At 35.8% G+C, this 16,479-nt stretch overlaps 1 protein-coding gene across 1 annotated transcript in view; it reads right to left on the reverse strand.

Moving 5' to 3' along the window:
- Positions 1-16,479, reverse strand: part of LOC136811513 (L-seryl-tRNA(Sec) kinase-like) — a 402,790-nt gene that overhangs the window by 64,626 nt on the left and 321,685 nt on the right. The gene's annotated exons all lie outside the window — the stretch shown is intronic.

Genomic DNA, 16,479 nt, shown 5'->3' on the forward strand with positions numbered 1-16,479 from the left:
TAGTCATTTGTCTGCATTTTTCTTTGGATGGAGGGATAGCCAACGTACACTGATAATAATTTAACAAATCCTGAATCTTAAAGCCACGATCCGCCATCACTTGATCACCTGGCTGAAGTTCATTTAAGACCCTACAGTCATTTACAATAAATGCATCAGTTGCTCTTCCCCCATAACATTTCGATAGAAATGAAACAGAACCATTAGGTGTAATTCCAATTAAAAATTTGAAAGTAGGACTGCTTTTATAATTTGAATAGCAAGTTGCATTAGCTTCAAGACATGTGGGTGTTTCGCATTTAATTTCTGCACAGTCTATAATTATTGAACATTTCGGATAATATTTTCTAAACATTGTCGGCAAGTTCCTTTTAATAATATAACGGTCCGGCCAATGAATAAGAAATGATAATTCTTTTGACATAAATTTAATCCATGTTGTAAAAATGCTGCTAGCCAAACCCACTGAAATCCGAAAACGAAATGCCAAATCCTCAATTAAAAGTCCAACGCGAAGTCTCATTAAAGTTAGTAAAACTTCCTGTTCCATCGAAAGTTTTCGTAATGTTATGTTATGGTCTCTTCTTTCCAATGCTTGGTCGACTACCTGTTTTCCAGGCCTCCAATAGTGCATTACTCTTGCCATTGGAAAGAGAATTGACAAAAAAGCTTTAAATTTGTGTGAAGAAAAACCAGTATAGAATTGGACTTCAGATTCTCGTGTCATATCTGCAAATATCATGGCACCATTGACAGATAAGGTTTGACAAGATGTCGATACAAAGTTTGAAGGAGAAGTAGTAATGTCTGTTGCGTCAGCAATGGAGATTGATGCATTAGGAGAAGAACTTGATGTTGAAGGTGTTGAAGAGTCATGGTAAACTATCTTCCTTCTCTTAACAGGAGACTTAGATCTTGCAGCTCGAACTGTCATAAATCATGTTGGGTCAGGGAACGAATATGTAGGTTTACCAAATTCAAAGTGATTTGAACACACAACTGATGAATCTGATGGTGCAAAATTGATAATTCCACGTCTAATTTGTTCAGTCCACCGCTCCCGTTTCACACTGTCTTTTGGGAAGTAGTGGAACTTGATGGATACTACATTTTCTTTTATGTGGGACTTGATTATATTGTCCTGTGGCGTTTGATTACTGTTCTTGCATCCAGCAGCACAACAGAAAAGTTTTGGCATCTGATATAAACAACAGAACAAGAACTGTACCAAATAAAGGTAGTCTAGATATAGCAAAATAGACAACAATTCTTGTGAAAGTTTTCTTGATAACAAGCTCCGAGTGCAAAAAAATATTTTTTGGTTTGTTTATGTTTTGATTTTTGTTCGCGCCAATTGGTCCTGATTACCCAAGATGCATCGCGACCGTGAAATGGCCTATAGTAAGAGTAGTTGATGGAGAGGCATTATTGGTGGTGGTTTCAGCAGCATCTGAAGAAGTAGCATTACCATTAGAAGTTTTAACAGTGGGAGTAGCAGAGAAAGAACTTCAATCAGCTTTGATCCCAGAAGTTTTCATGCTATACCTTTTTACTCCATCAATATTTGGGTTTACAGGAAGATTAGTCGTTAAACCCTCCCTTACTCTCTGATTTAAATCTTCCTTTTTTCCTGACTTCTTCAAATCTAAGATTGTATACTTTGCTGCAGCTATTTTCTCTGAATTCGAATGATTTGTTTTGATTTTTGTCCGACTTCGCCCACAACGCATTGTGCTAAATATTACTTCGCATAAATTATGACGTAGTCGTAACGGAGCGCTATTGGTCTTACGGCAGTGATCCGCAGAGAATGTTTTTCTGGTGTTTGTGTTCTCGGGTAAGTTATGGCATGTCTTAAAATTATCGCATTAGCCGACAGAAAACAACCAAACAAATGACTGAACATGAAGGGTGATATAGTTTCTAACCTGATGTGTAACCTAATTATACAGGTACGAGCCGGGAAGTATCTTATCCATTTGGTGGACTAACTTTCTTGGGGTTTTTCTTGAACCTTATGGTAATAAGAATATTTTAAGCTTCTGGGCCACCTGGATTTCTCACCTGGGTATCCATAATGGCGGATTTTTGGTCATGTGACCCCGTAGGCAAAACTGAAAATTCTTCCAACCCAAATATAGGCATATCATATATCAATCGATCGGAAATTTGATACTGATTAATTTTGAGATACAAAGTTGGGTCTGAAAACTTTTCTATCTCAAGATATAAATCACTTTCGTTTTCTCAGGTTTGGCTGCAGTTGTAGGCGGGCTTTCATGGAGTGAGGCAATTCTTTTAGTCATATCTCAAGAAATATGCTTTTAAACATATCAAAACTTTATGTGCTCCTAGAAAAGGCATTAAAAATTGTTTGTGCAAATTTTCAAAAATTTTGCAGTAAATATGTGTATTTTACAGACTAGAGTACAATTTTCTTACTGTCGAAAAAAGATCTTTTTCTCTCAAAATTGGTCTTTTTGTCTGAAATGAATTAGTGAAATGATGCTTAATAAGGTTTAGAGCCACTCGATTCCTCATATTATACTCAGAGAGGTACCTGGGGAATATATAAGGGCTAAGTGTGTCTGGTCAGCACTTTAAAAGCATGTTTTTTTGGTAAGATTTGATCCAAAAAACGGTAAAACTTACAAGCTATTACTCAAATATTTGACAAAGTCTCTCATTGTATCTCGACATTAAACAAAGTTGAACCTTATTCTTTAGTTTGACACATGCAAAGAATCAAGAATACATGTAAATCGCTGTGTGTATTTTACAGACCATAATTAAGTGCTTCTAGGTGGTTATATTGCCCTAAAATGTTTAGACTTACCACGGAAAAACCCGAGCTGGAGAATTTTACTGAGTAAAATCCGTCAAGATCCTCTAATTCCTATATCTTTATTATTGAAGATAGTGTAGCCTGTCTTTGAGACTTCGAGAAGTGCTTAGAACTTCCAGAACTGCGTAGCTACATAAGCATAAAATTTTTGGTGAAATTAGTCTGGCTTTGAGACCACTAAGCCATGATAGCTTTGTATGCGCCAGACGTCAGACTTTGAATTATTTTCCTAAAAAGAACAAAGCCCCAAAGTTTTTATTTCTTGCAAGCTTGCTAGACACTAGCACAGATTTGTCGCACAGTCACTGAACGGCCTGTAGAGTTTCTGTCCACCCTACGACCATCTCATGGTATGGGTTGGTCCTAGCAAAGTAGCATTTACTTTTCATTAAGTGAAACACAGCACCGAGTTGGAGTTAGTCCTGATCTCCTAGACGACGGTCAATACTTGGTACACTACTGCGCCTTCACATGGGATAAATCATAACTGGACGTCTATCTTCCATTGTGTCTTTGAAGCAAGCTTCGTTGCCGCCCGTATTTTTAAATTGGTATAAAAAATCCGTTGATATTCCGTCACAATGCTATTTCCATGAATTACTTAGGTAAAATGATTGATAGATAGCTTGATAGTTTGAAAATCTATATATTAATATGCTAAAACGTGTGTGTTTACAACGTTTTATAAAAAGTTTTCGAAAATCTAACAAAGCTCTACAAAGCCTCCTCTTCATGGCGTTGAACTTTTTTCTCCTTTCTTTTATTAAATCAAAATCTTATCATCAATCAGCAGCTATCTTTCTTCCGTTGGGTTTTTTTTAGATGTATAGTGATTTGCTGGATTGGGACACGCAGCGTGCGACGCTGCGCATACAGCTAGTTACTCTCAAGTCACAAAATAATTATTTTCCATTTTTTTTATACGCTGAAATGGAGAATTTCAACTGCGTGTATACTTTTGAATCACTTTTGTCATTCCAATAGCATACCGTAGCGAATCTAAAAATAGACATTCATTCCCGTCAACCTTTGCGTCAATTATGCTTGCACGCAAATTACACTCAGTTACAAAGAAAAAGTAATAAATTTCACGACTCTTGAATTAAAACTAAAAAAGATTGTGGGATTGAATTTCGGTCAAATGAGAGGGACAAGCTGGAGTTTTTACAAGCTCATATTTGATTTGGTTGTTCGTTAAGATGTAATAAAAGAATCGTATTACTTTTAAAGAAAGCGTCATCTCTATCACTTTAAATGACCAATTAGTGAAGTATCTTGTAAAAACTTCAAGGCATCTCAAATGAGAGAAGTAATAATCGTGACGACGCGCTATTAGTTTTTTTATTGACTTGAAAAAAAAAAGTATGCCAAAGTTGTGAGCTTGTGTCATAAGAATATCATAATTTGAATCCTATACTCTCAATCCTATATACTCGATATCATTTCATCGGAGTTTTGAAAAATGACGATGATTTCGCATCTGTTATCTTTGTTATGATATAGATAAAAGACTGGAGAAGAGTAACATGGACTTTGTGTAAGTTTTGACGTTGTTAGCAAGGTATTCCCAAGGTAGATCATCAAAACCTATTGTTTCATTTTATGCTTTAACGAGGCGGCAACGAAGCTAGCAGTGCTTACGAAGGAGAAGGATGTCCAGTCGTTTGTTAATGTTCTGACAAAGCCACAGAGACCAGATTATTCTAAAACTTTAAAACCTCATGAGGGGAAAGGAAAATGGGATCACCATCAGCAAGCCATGTCCAAAACAAATAAGAATTTTAAAATCAAGATTTCTCAATATTATACTTAGATTTTTGTAAGAAAACGGGGATATTTTGGACATGTAGCTTAAACCATTATTATTATATGGCAATAACTTCTTTAAAGCGCTTTAAGTTAAAATTCCTACAGTCTGACTTCTTCAACTAGCTGAAGGCTTTGTGTTGCATTCATGTAGTTAAAGCGGATATACAATGATGCATTGGACCATTATACGCCTCTTATAATTGTAACAGTAACCAGAATAGATCCAAGCAGGTTCACAAATATGGCTCCATCACTAGGCTTCCTACAATCGCCTAGGATTATCGCCTCTCGAAGCCATATTATGCCGACGTTTTTTGGTCCTACAGACAACACAGATTCTAAGCCCTCTAAATCTCGTTTCATGCATGAACAATAAAGATTAAGGAATTGGCGAGTTTTGACGGATTAACTCAGTAAATTCTCAAGTTCGGGTATTTCTGTAGTAATCTAAAGCGTTTTAGAACAAGACAAGCTCCTAGAAGCACTTAAATCCTGTCTGTAAAATACACACTGTAACAATTTACATTATTCATAATTCTTTGCATTAGTCAATCTAAAGAACGGAAGGTTCGCGTTTAATGTTGAGATGCAATGAGAGAATTTTTCATTAATTATTTGGAAATTTCACCGTTTTCGGGATCATGTCTTACCGTAAATCATACTTATAAAGTGCTGACCAGACACACTTAGCCCTTATATATTCCCCAGGTACCTCTCTGAGTATAATATGAAGAATCGAGTGGCTCTAAACCTTATTAAGCATCATTTCACTAATTCATTTCAGACAAAAAGACCAATTTTGATGAGAGAAAAATATCTTTTATTCGACGGTAAGAAAATTGTACTCTGGTCTGTAAAATACACATTTTTACTGCAAAATTTTTGAAAATTTGCACAAACAATTTTTAATGCCTTTTCTAGGAGCACATAAAGTTTTGATATGTTTAAAAGCATATTTCTTGAGATATGACTAAAAGAATTGCCTCACTCCATGAAAGCCCGCCTACAACTGCAGCCAAACCTGAGAAAACGAAAGTGATTTATATCTCGAGATAGGAAAGTTTTCAGACCCAACTTTGTATCTCAAAATTAATCAGTATCAAATTTCCGATCGATTGATATTTGATATGCCTATATTTGGGTTGGAAGAATTTTCAGTTTCGCCTACGGGGGTCACATGACCAAAAATCCGCCATTATGGATACCCAGGTGAGAAATCCAGGTGGCCCAGAAGCTTAAAATATTCTTATTACCATAAGGTTCAAGAAAAACCCCAAGAAAGTTAGTCCACCAAATGGCTAAGATACTTCCCGGCTCGTACCTGTATAAATTGTTTTTTCGCCGATTTTCGCGAAAAACCGCAAAAACTGATTATGATGTCATAAAAACTAAAAATTGGATTTCTCAAGGTTTTTTTATCCAATCGTCTTCAAACTTTCTCACTAAAGTCGATCATTTGGAAAAAAAATCTTTTCGAAATTTTGATTAGATCAGCAAAAAAATAGGATACTTCCTTTCTTCCTAATTTCTGCTAACGTCATGGAAATTTTGAAAAATTTCTTTTATCAAATGATTGACTTTAGTGAGATACATCTTTAGTGAAAGTTTGAAGATAATTGGATAAACCATTCTTGAGAAATTCAACTTTTAGTTTATATGACGTCGTCGATTATGACGTCATAATCAGTTTTTACAGTTTTCGCGAAAATCAGTGAAAAAACAATTAGGTTACACATGAAGTTAGAAACTATACCGGGTGCGCCACAAAAAAGTTTCTCTCTTTGAAACTAATTTTTTCGAAATCTAAAGATTTTAAAAGAACCATTCCCATTGCATTGAAAAGAAGAAAGATAAACTTAAATTTTGATGGGTCACTTATTAAATTCGATTCATTAGATCAAAAGTTATGCTCAATTGAACGAAAAAGTTATTTTCAGAAAGTGCTCGAAATCGTTAAAAATCGACCTATCAAATTTTTATTTTAAAATTGGCAATCACAATAGCCTTTACATGATAAAGAGCATTTTTCAGTAACTAAACACATAAATTTTGAAACTGAAGGGTCAAAGAGGGTTTAAAATCTTCAACAAAATCACTTTAATTTACTTTTACCGAAATTTTCCTCATATTTTTGGTTCTAGACTGGATAAAGTCTATGTAAGGCTGGATCTACCTCGAAACCCGTATTTGATGTATTTTCATGAATTTTACCAGATTTTTCGGCCTTTTTCGATGAATTTTCTTTATTTCATTGAAATTCAACCTTCCTTTATGCAACTAAAGGTCATTTAGACAGCCAATTATCATTTTTAATGACTGAAACGAAAAAACTGATGTATCATGTAATGATGCTTCTGTTTGATTTGATAGGTCGATTTTTAACGTTTTTCAGCACTTTTCAAAAGTAACTTTTCTATTCAATTGAACATAACTTTTGATTTACTGAATCGAATTTAATAAATGATCCATCAAAATTTAAGTCTATCTTTCTTCTTCTCAATGAAATAGAAATGGTTCTTTTAAAATTGTTAGATTTCGAGAAAATTAGTTTCAAAGAGAGAAACTTTTTTGTGGCGCACCCGGTATCATAATACCCTTCATGTTCAGTCATTTGTTTGGTCGTTTTCTGTCGGCTAATGCAATCTAAAAATTATGGTAATTTTCAGTCTTTCAGACATGCCATAACTTACCCGAGTTGAAAGAAACAACACAACTTGTGATCGTTGGCCAGTGAAGATTCAACAAAACTGTGCTGTTTTGAATGCTCCTCCAATTTTGGTTGTAAATGTCAGTCGACAAAAAACCTTTAAGTTTTGATCTATACAGCTCCGGTCGAGAGTTTGAATTTACAGTATGTGGCCCCCAACACGGCGATCAAATTTGAAATTTCTCTCAAATCTAGAGGAAAAGAGATTTTACAAAAATTTTTGCTACATGAAAACCGTTAACATCTCTACTTTATTTCCTGAAAGTTCTTTTTCAAAATTTTCAATTTCAACAATATTTTTCAATCGCTTAAAGATAGGTAGCTTTTTTCTAATGGCCCCCAAAACGGAGGTTTGAAATTTTAGCGATTTCTCGAGATATCTTTAAGATATGAATACAAAATTTTGACCATAGTTTTGAAATATAATTTAGAGGATTTTGGGCATAAATTTATTTGATAAAATTTTTACAGTATACCCCTGGTTGTCAAAATGCAGGTTTTGGGACACAATGCCATGTTGAAGAAGAGTCCAGCTTCCAAAAAATAACTAGTAAACAAGTACTAAATGCTAAACATTTTTATCATCGTTTCATGGTCAAATGGTCTTAAGAATTATTCAACATGACATCGTGTCCTACAAACATTCAGGAGAAATCTAAATTTGCAAAAAGTGAATAAAGAAAGAACATACTTATTTTTGTAAGGATGTTCTTAACAATATTTCTAACTAAAAAGATAACAAAAACTCTAAATAAATATCAAATCTCAAAACAGGCTAAGTATTGATGGTATTACAGCAAACAACATAAAAAAGTCACAAGAAAAAAAATTATAAAACATAGAATTTGAAGAAAACAGAATGCATTTTAAATAGTACAGTAGTAAAATATTCATAATTTCTAACAAACACACGATATACACAATACACAAATTTTAAAAACAAAAGTTCTTCTATATATAAGTATGAAAATAAAATGTTTTCACCTGTCAGATCTACAAACAACAAAGAATGGCCGAATTCTTTTTCCTCTTAGAGAGACGATGTTATAATGAAAGGGCAATTAGTCCTCTCTGGGTCCCGCTGTCTTTATCCTGGCTTGGGACAGGCTGACTGTCATACAAGAAAAGGGACAGGGGACATCCTCGCACATCCTGATGTACTAGACAAATATATATAGTATGAAAATAAAATGTTTTCTCCTGTCAGATCTACAAACACCAAGAATGGCCGAATTCTTTTTCCTCTTAGAGAGACGATGTTATAATGAAAGGGTAATCAGTCCTCTCTCTATATATAAATAATAAAAATATCTTTTTTTCAGAATAAAATTAATCAAAAACAATAAAATTATTTCTTTAAGAAAAAAATATAATATATCATGTAATCTATTAGCCTAATATGAACAAGAACCCCTTTAGAGCAAGCATTCTACATTATATAAAGTTTCTAGTAATGAATTTAGAGTATACCACAGATTTTGACTTATTTACCGGATTCTCCGGCGGCATCCCGCTGTTTACCGTTGTATCTTCTATTATTTTTCCTGTATCTATTGTTTAAAATGAACCGCCGCCGCCGCCGGTAATACACGAATACCGACGGAAACCCGCGGACTACCGCAACATAACTCTAAGCTCAATCGAAGAGTCTAAATTAAAAACCCGGCGCCGCCGCCGGTAATACACGAATACCGACGGAAACCCGCGGACTACCGCAACATAATTCCAAGCTCAATCAAAGAGTCTAAATTCAAAACCCGCCGCCGCCGCCGGTAATACACGAATACCGACGGAAACCCGCGGACTACCGCAACATAATTCCAAGCTCAATCAAAGAGTCTAAATTAAAAACCCGCCGCCGCCGCCGGTAATACACGAATACCGGCGGAAACTCGCGGACTACCGCAACATAATTCTAAGCTCAATCAAAGAGTCTAAATTAAAAACCCGCCGCCGCCGCCGCCGCCGGTAATACACGAATACCGGCGGAAACCCGCGGACTACCGCAACATAATTCTAAGTTCAAAAAAGCTATAAATTCCAAATCCTCCGCCGCAGGTAATAGAAGATGTGACTACCGCAACGTTATTTTAGACTCAAAGAAAGTGATAACTGATCGTAAATAGGCATTTAATTTTAAACTCAATTTCGAAAATTTTTCAGGACAGCCTTTTTAATCTATGATTCTTTAGAGTCTTAAGTCTTAACCACTAGAATAATTTTATTTTTGTTTCCAATTATTAAAAAAAATTTGAAAGCAATTTTCGAAATATTCCTACTATGCCGAAAAAGTATTACTGTGTTCGTAGTAGATGCAAAAGAAATTTGAAGAAAAAACAGAATGAAATAAGATTTCATGAAATGAAACGAAATATGTTATAGAAATTAAGAATATGTACAGTAATAATATAATTCACAAGTTATATAATATATTTCATAGAAGTTAAAACTATAAGGCCTGAAACCAGCATAAGAATACTCAATACAACAAATAAACAGATAAAAATACCCAATAATAAATGCATAAATTCTCGGTGTATTACTATAAAGTATTTAGAAACCAACATTCCCAAAAAACGAAAAAAACATGCTAAGACGAAAAAGCGATCAAAAAATGGGAAAGTTATTAGTTAACAACACATCATAGAAGTTAAAACTATAAGGCGCTAAACTCGCATGGAAACACTCCATACAACAAATTGCAGATTAAAAAATTCCCTATAAATGCATAAAATCTGGTCGATCAACTATATTATATTTAGAAACCAAAAGGTCCAAAAACAAGATAAAATTTGTTTAAACGAAAAAGTTACCAAAAATGGAAATATTTAAACAATGTAATCAATATGGATTAATTCAAATTCAAAAGTATATACTTTTTGCGTAGAGATTCGCGATCTGGACAATTTTCATCATCGGGGTGAAAACGTTTGAAGTGTTTGGAGGTTGGGGTGATTTTGCCAAACCCAAGTTGTTGAAGCCCACGTACAAATTTGCTGGCGACTTTGGAACCACTGGTGTCGTTGATAATCGGGTAAACTTTATCTTTGGTAATCTTGGTTAACGGGACAGTATCGTGTTGCAATAAACGTTTAGTCACCTTTTGGTACTGCTGAAGATACTCTACAGTTAGATTTTCTGGTTCTGGCAACGGATTTTCATAGTTGACTTACGAGATGTCACAACATCTGATTGTACAAAGCAATACCTATGCACACGCCGAAGAGATTGGAATTGATTCGTGATATTGCATCGGAAATCACTTGTGGAGAATCGTGTTGCGACAGGGAAGTCCTTATTGACATTAAAGGTGAACATTCATACTTTCAGACCACACCATTTGTATTAAATGTCGAAAATTTATCTCGGATTGAAGGAGATCTACCTCGCATGAAAGATATTACAAAGAATCGCTTAAATATTCCGTTGATATTCATACCAGATGTACTATTTTGTTGTGGAAAGAAATTGAAAATTATAACATCATTTGCAGGGATGAAGGTATATTCGTCCAAAGCTATATTGGATGGTAAATCTTACCACGGAAAATGTTCTGTGTGTGGAAAATTGGCATACTACGGATACGTAGAGAGGAAAGGAAACCTATCGCATACTTTTGATGACCTAGATAGAGACATTCTGCTATTTAATTCTGGGATAGCATTTACAAAGAAGTTATTAAATTTAGTGGACAACATGATATGCATCGGCGGTATTTCATTTGAGAAAGCTGGAAGCCCTCCCAATTGAATCCTGATCGACTGGAAAATGCCTGGTATTTATATCGGATTTTGGAATTCAGAAAGACATTCGAATACTGGCCAAGAAAAGAGAAATCTAGAGAGCTAGACATTGAACTATTGTGCAAATCTGTATTTGACGAGATAAGAACTAAAATAGATTCTATTTGGAAGAAATATTGCTGCACGGAACCAGGCTGCCGTGAATATAGATTAATGGGGACGGACCGCTGGTTTTAATTAGAATAAAGAGTAAAAGAGTTTAGGATTAGTTTTGTCAAATTATTGCATTAAGTTTTTCATTTTTTCTGATACAGTTTTGTCTTGAGCATAGTTAACGACACACATAAGTTGAATATTTAAGATATATAGATTTTGAATTCCTGATGTTAGATGTTATTGAAACTTTAATTAAAATTTGCTTGTAATATTTTTAAACCCATGTGAAAAATTTTGATCAACAAAGAAATACGTATATCAATGTCAAACATGAACGTACAAAAAGTTGACAGATTATTTTAGGACGAATGTTGAATGTTTATTAACTGATTAGAGATTTTACTTAAATTAGACACGAGAAATAACAGTATCGACATAAATTTAATAAAACATGCTAATTTGACAGATCTTGAAAAACACTGAAATTATTAAAACGAAAAAATGTCATTTACCGGCGGGTTGCCGCAAAACACCGCGAAACCCGGCGGCGGCGGCGGTAAATTATTTTGATGTAAAATGTCATTTACCGGCGGGTTGCCGCAAAACACCGCGAAACCCGGCGGCGGTGGCGGTAAATTATTTTGATGTAAATTGTCATTTACCGGCGGGTTGCCGCAAAATACCGCGAAACCCGGCGGCGGCGGTAAGCTATTCTAATGAAAAAAGGCTATTAATTTTACACATGAAAGCTAACGTCAAAAGAGTGAAAATAAATTAGTTTTTCTTAAAATTCTCACTCAAATTAAAAAGAAGTGAGCTGATTTTTGCTAAAGAAGATGAAGGAAGCTGCGCTCATCGTAATGGTGTATCTCTTTCTACATCAAATGGGAAGAAGCCACGAGAAATCGAGTTTTAAAGTTCAAAACAAAGACTTTTTGACTCGACGTCAAAATCACAACAACAAAAGGAGGTTTTGTGCACCGATCCATCTGTACGCAAATCATTCGGCGACATTTCGACTCCTCATCTCTGGTGACATTGAAACTAATCCGGGTCCGCTCGCGTGTCCTGTTTGTGCCAAAACTGTCCGTAAGAATTCGTACCACTTGGAATGCAAGGTTTGTCTCAACTCGACTCACGTAAAATGTATTTATAAAACTGTAAAAAACTTCTCAGACAAACACAATTTATGGACATGTCACGACTGTCTGCTTACTGAATTACCGTTCAACAATGTCGATATAGACTTTCTACTATCAGACCCCTCGACCGTGAATGATATCCCAGCGCAACAAGACACTCAAATCCAGTTGGATCTTCTAAATGCCAACCGAAACAACTACAGTATTGCGCACCTTAACATTCAATCTATCAAAAATAAGACTGCCCAACTTGAAGCCATGCTCCTAAAACACAAGTTCGATATCCTAACAATCTCTGAGACATGGCTCGTTGACAATCCTGCACTCATCCGACAACTCAACTTCTCCGGTTATCATCCTTTCAGATACAATAACAGAAATGGCAAACGTGGCGGTGGCGTCGGAGCTTACTTCAAAGACGGCATCAAACATCGCCCAAGAACTGACATTGACAAGAAAGATACAACGATCGAACACCAGTGGTTTGAAGTGAAGGGAAAGAAAAGTCCCTTTCTTATAGCCGTTTTCTATCAACCAAGTTCCGAAGACGTTGACAAACGTGCTTGGCTTCAAAAATTCGAAACATTAATATCGTACGTTCACACCATCTGGTCTGATCCAATCGTGATTACTGGTGATACAAATATCGATCTCCTGAAAGAGAACTACAACGTTGCTGACGAATATAAAGATACCCTCGATCGTCTCGGTTTACGTCAACAAGTGAAGAAGCCAACCCGGAAGGGAAAAACCTGCATTGACCATATCATTACCTCATTCTCAAAAGTCATCCACGATGATGTTATCCCATGCGACGAAATGAGCGATCATGATGCTGCCTTCGTCATATGTAATCTACGCAAACCACGGTTTGAACCCAGATATAAATTTATTCGAAATGAGAAAAACTTTGATTTAGCAGCATTTAAAACAGATATCAGACAAATACCGTTCAATCTTGTCTACGCTTTTGATACCGCTGAAGAGAAACTAGACATTTTAACAAACTTTTTACCGATTGTCTAGACCGACACGCACCCCTCATCAGGCAGAAATTAACACGCCCACCAGCTCCGTGGTTAAAAGATCTCAACATCAGCGAGAAGCAAAAGGAAAGAAACTATTTACGAACCAAATGTCATTCCCCGCAGTCCGAGCAAAAAGATTGGGATCTGTTTCGTAAAATCCGAAACGAATTAAAAACTCTTATTCGAGTAACAAAATCCAGTTTTTACCGACGCGCACTATCCTCCAAAAGACCGAAAGAAGTATGGTCAACCATCCATCGCATCCTGAAACCATCACCACAAAAGATACCCGCTGACCCCGACACACTCAATGTCCACTTCAACACAACAGCCGGGAGACTTCTTAACTCAAAACCTAAATCAGAGCAAATCCTACATCAACTCATCAACGAATTACCTGAACAAGACAATCCATTCGACATAAACGAAGTTTCCTACGCTGACGTTCGTAAAGCCTTATGTAATCTTCGAAACGACTGCTCAACCGGCCATGACCAGATACCGTCGAAATATATCAAACTCGCCATCGATGAAATCTGTAGTCCCATTTGCCATATTATCAACTCTTCCATTCGACAATCCGTCTTTCCTAGCCAGTGGAAGATATCGAAAATCAGCCCTATTCCTAAAATTGAGTCGCCCGCTGATCCGAGCGACTACCGTCCAATCTCCATATTACCGATCCTTTCAAAAGTATACGAGAGACTGATTATGACACAAATGACAAACTATCTAGAAAGTGAAGAACTACTATCAAAACATCAATCTGGTTTTCGAAAGGGTCACTGCACAATAACCACCTGCATCAAAATCAAAAACGACATCCTGAAAGCGATGAATCGAGGCGAAATCACTCTTGCAGTTCTCGCTGACTTTTCAAAAGCATTTGATACAGTTGATTTTGAAACTCTTATCAAAAAACTTCACACACTACGATTCTCAAAAAAGTCACTCTATGTTATCTCCAACTATCTGAGCAATCGACTTCAGTACGTACAGATCAACGACAAGAAGTCATCTATTCTCACAGTTACTAATGGCGTCCCCCAAGGAAGCATACTTGGACCCATTCTCTTCAATATTTACGTGTACGACATGGCAACAAAAACCACCGCAAAATGTGTTCAATATGCTGATGATACGACTATATATCGCCACACCAAACCAAACGAGCTTGAAAATTGTGTCACTGAAATGAACTCTGATATTAGCGTAATTGAGAAATGGTCACTTGATTCGAACTTGATATTTAACGCCAGAAAAACTAAATCGATGCTCTTTGCCACATCTCAAATGGCAAGGAGGCATAATTTTGAATTCGAAATCAAGTCAAATAACGAAAATGTGATTGAGCGTGTTCCCCTATTCAAGCTGTTAGGAATCATCTTCACCGAAAACCTAACATGGAATGAACATGTCAAAAAAATCGTCACTAAAGCATATGGCACGCTGAAGAGTCTATCCCTCATCAAACGATATTTACCATACCGTATACGACGCCAATTGGCAGAATCTCTTGTATTGAGTAAAATAGACTATGGTAATACCGTAATTCACAACGCACCACAATATCTATTCAACCAATTACAACGAGTCCAAAATGCCACAGCTAGCTTCGTCCGGAAGAGCTACTCTCGCAAGTCTGACGTAATAGATATGAAATGGCTACCTGTCAAAGAACGGACCGAATACAGTTTGGCTAAACTTGCGTGGAAATCAGTGAATATGAATGACTGGCCTAAATTCCTCCCTATGGAGAAATATGTGCAAGCCAAGACTCGAACGGATGTAATTGGTGGAACTAAATTGCGTGAAACCTGTAATGTTAGTGGTTCCTTTGAATCTGAAGCTTCTAAAATTTTTAATGAACTACCTGTTAACTGTCGTGACTCAGAAACTTACAAAGCCTTTTGTCAAGAAACAAAAAAATATTTTTTCGACAAAGCCCTAGCTAGGAGCTTGCAGTAGTACCTCTTCTACCAACTGTAGTCCCTACATCGCTACTCGCTATTTCCTAGCTGGTGCTTTCTATGTTATATTATTTCTTAGACCTAGTTTTAGTCTATTTCTCGATTTGATTCACGCGCCATTTTAGTTTTAAATTAATTTTGACTTCAATTCTTCCAATATCGCTACTCGTAGCCTTGGTTCCCTAGTCTCCATTCTGATCTTTAGATTTAGCCCATCTGTTCTTAGGTTTACTTAGTTTGTATTTTCTTCAGTGCATATGACTTTATTATATTTCTAGTTCTCTGAAGTTTTTTTTTCTATTTGATGTTTAATTATTTTCAATTAATTTAATTTAGATAGTTGATAGCTCACTTATCTATGTCAAAATACTGGTCGTGTTTTGCAAGGTCCAGTACACTTTTACACAGCCTTCGGTGTTGCAATCTATGCAAGTTTTGCTCATTCTATCTTACGCTCTGTCGTGATTCTATCTCACTGAGTTCTTAGATCTATTTTGTCGCTTACTTTACCTCTAGCCACCAATAGTACTTGAACCTTAGCCTAGTCTAGCTTATAACATTATGTTAGTATTTTTTTTTAATATATTCGTTAATTTTTTATAATAGCACACATTGCGATGGCCTCAGCTAGCATACTCAGATACTCGGATTTGTTTAGGTTTTAGTCTAGCTCTATCACTATTCACATTTTACCCCTCATACTTCTTAATCCTAATCATTTTATTCATCATACTAGCCCACCGCTTCGTCACTATCTGCTTGTCCGCATACGGCCCCAATTTTTCATCAGTATACTACCAGGTTATTTTTCAATTTTTTTTTTCTAGACATTGCACATATATTATATACAGAATTTTCAGGTGAAGAGCCAAATGTAAATTTTGGAAATGCCAGAAATATGTCATTATTATTATTATTATTATTATTATTATTATTATTATTATCTCATTTCTTTCCTTATATAAATTCAAAAGTACAATAGAGATTTCCTGTTTATAAATCATAAAGAGTACATCTCGTACTAAATAGTAGCAACATAAATTACCCTGAGGTGTATTTGATCGAGGAAAAAATCGGAG

This window comes from Clytia hemisphaerica, unplaced genomic scaffold, assembly GCF_902728285.1.
Source record: "Clytia hemisphaerica strain Z4C2 unplaced genomic scaffold, Clytia hemisphaerica genome assembly, whole genome shotgun sequence".
Classification (NCBI taxonomy): domain Eukaryota; kingdom Metazoa; phylum Cnidaria; class Hydrozoa; order Leptothecata; family Clytiidae; genus Clytia; species Clytia hemisphaerica.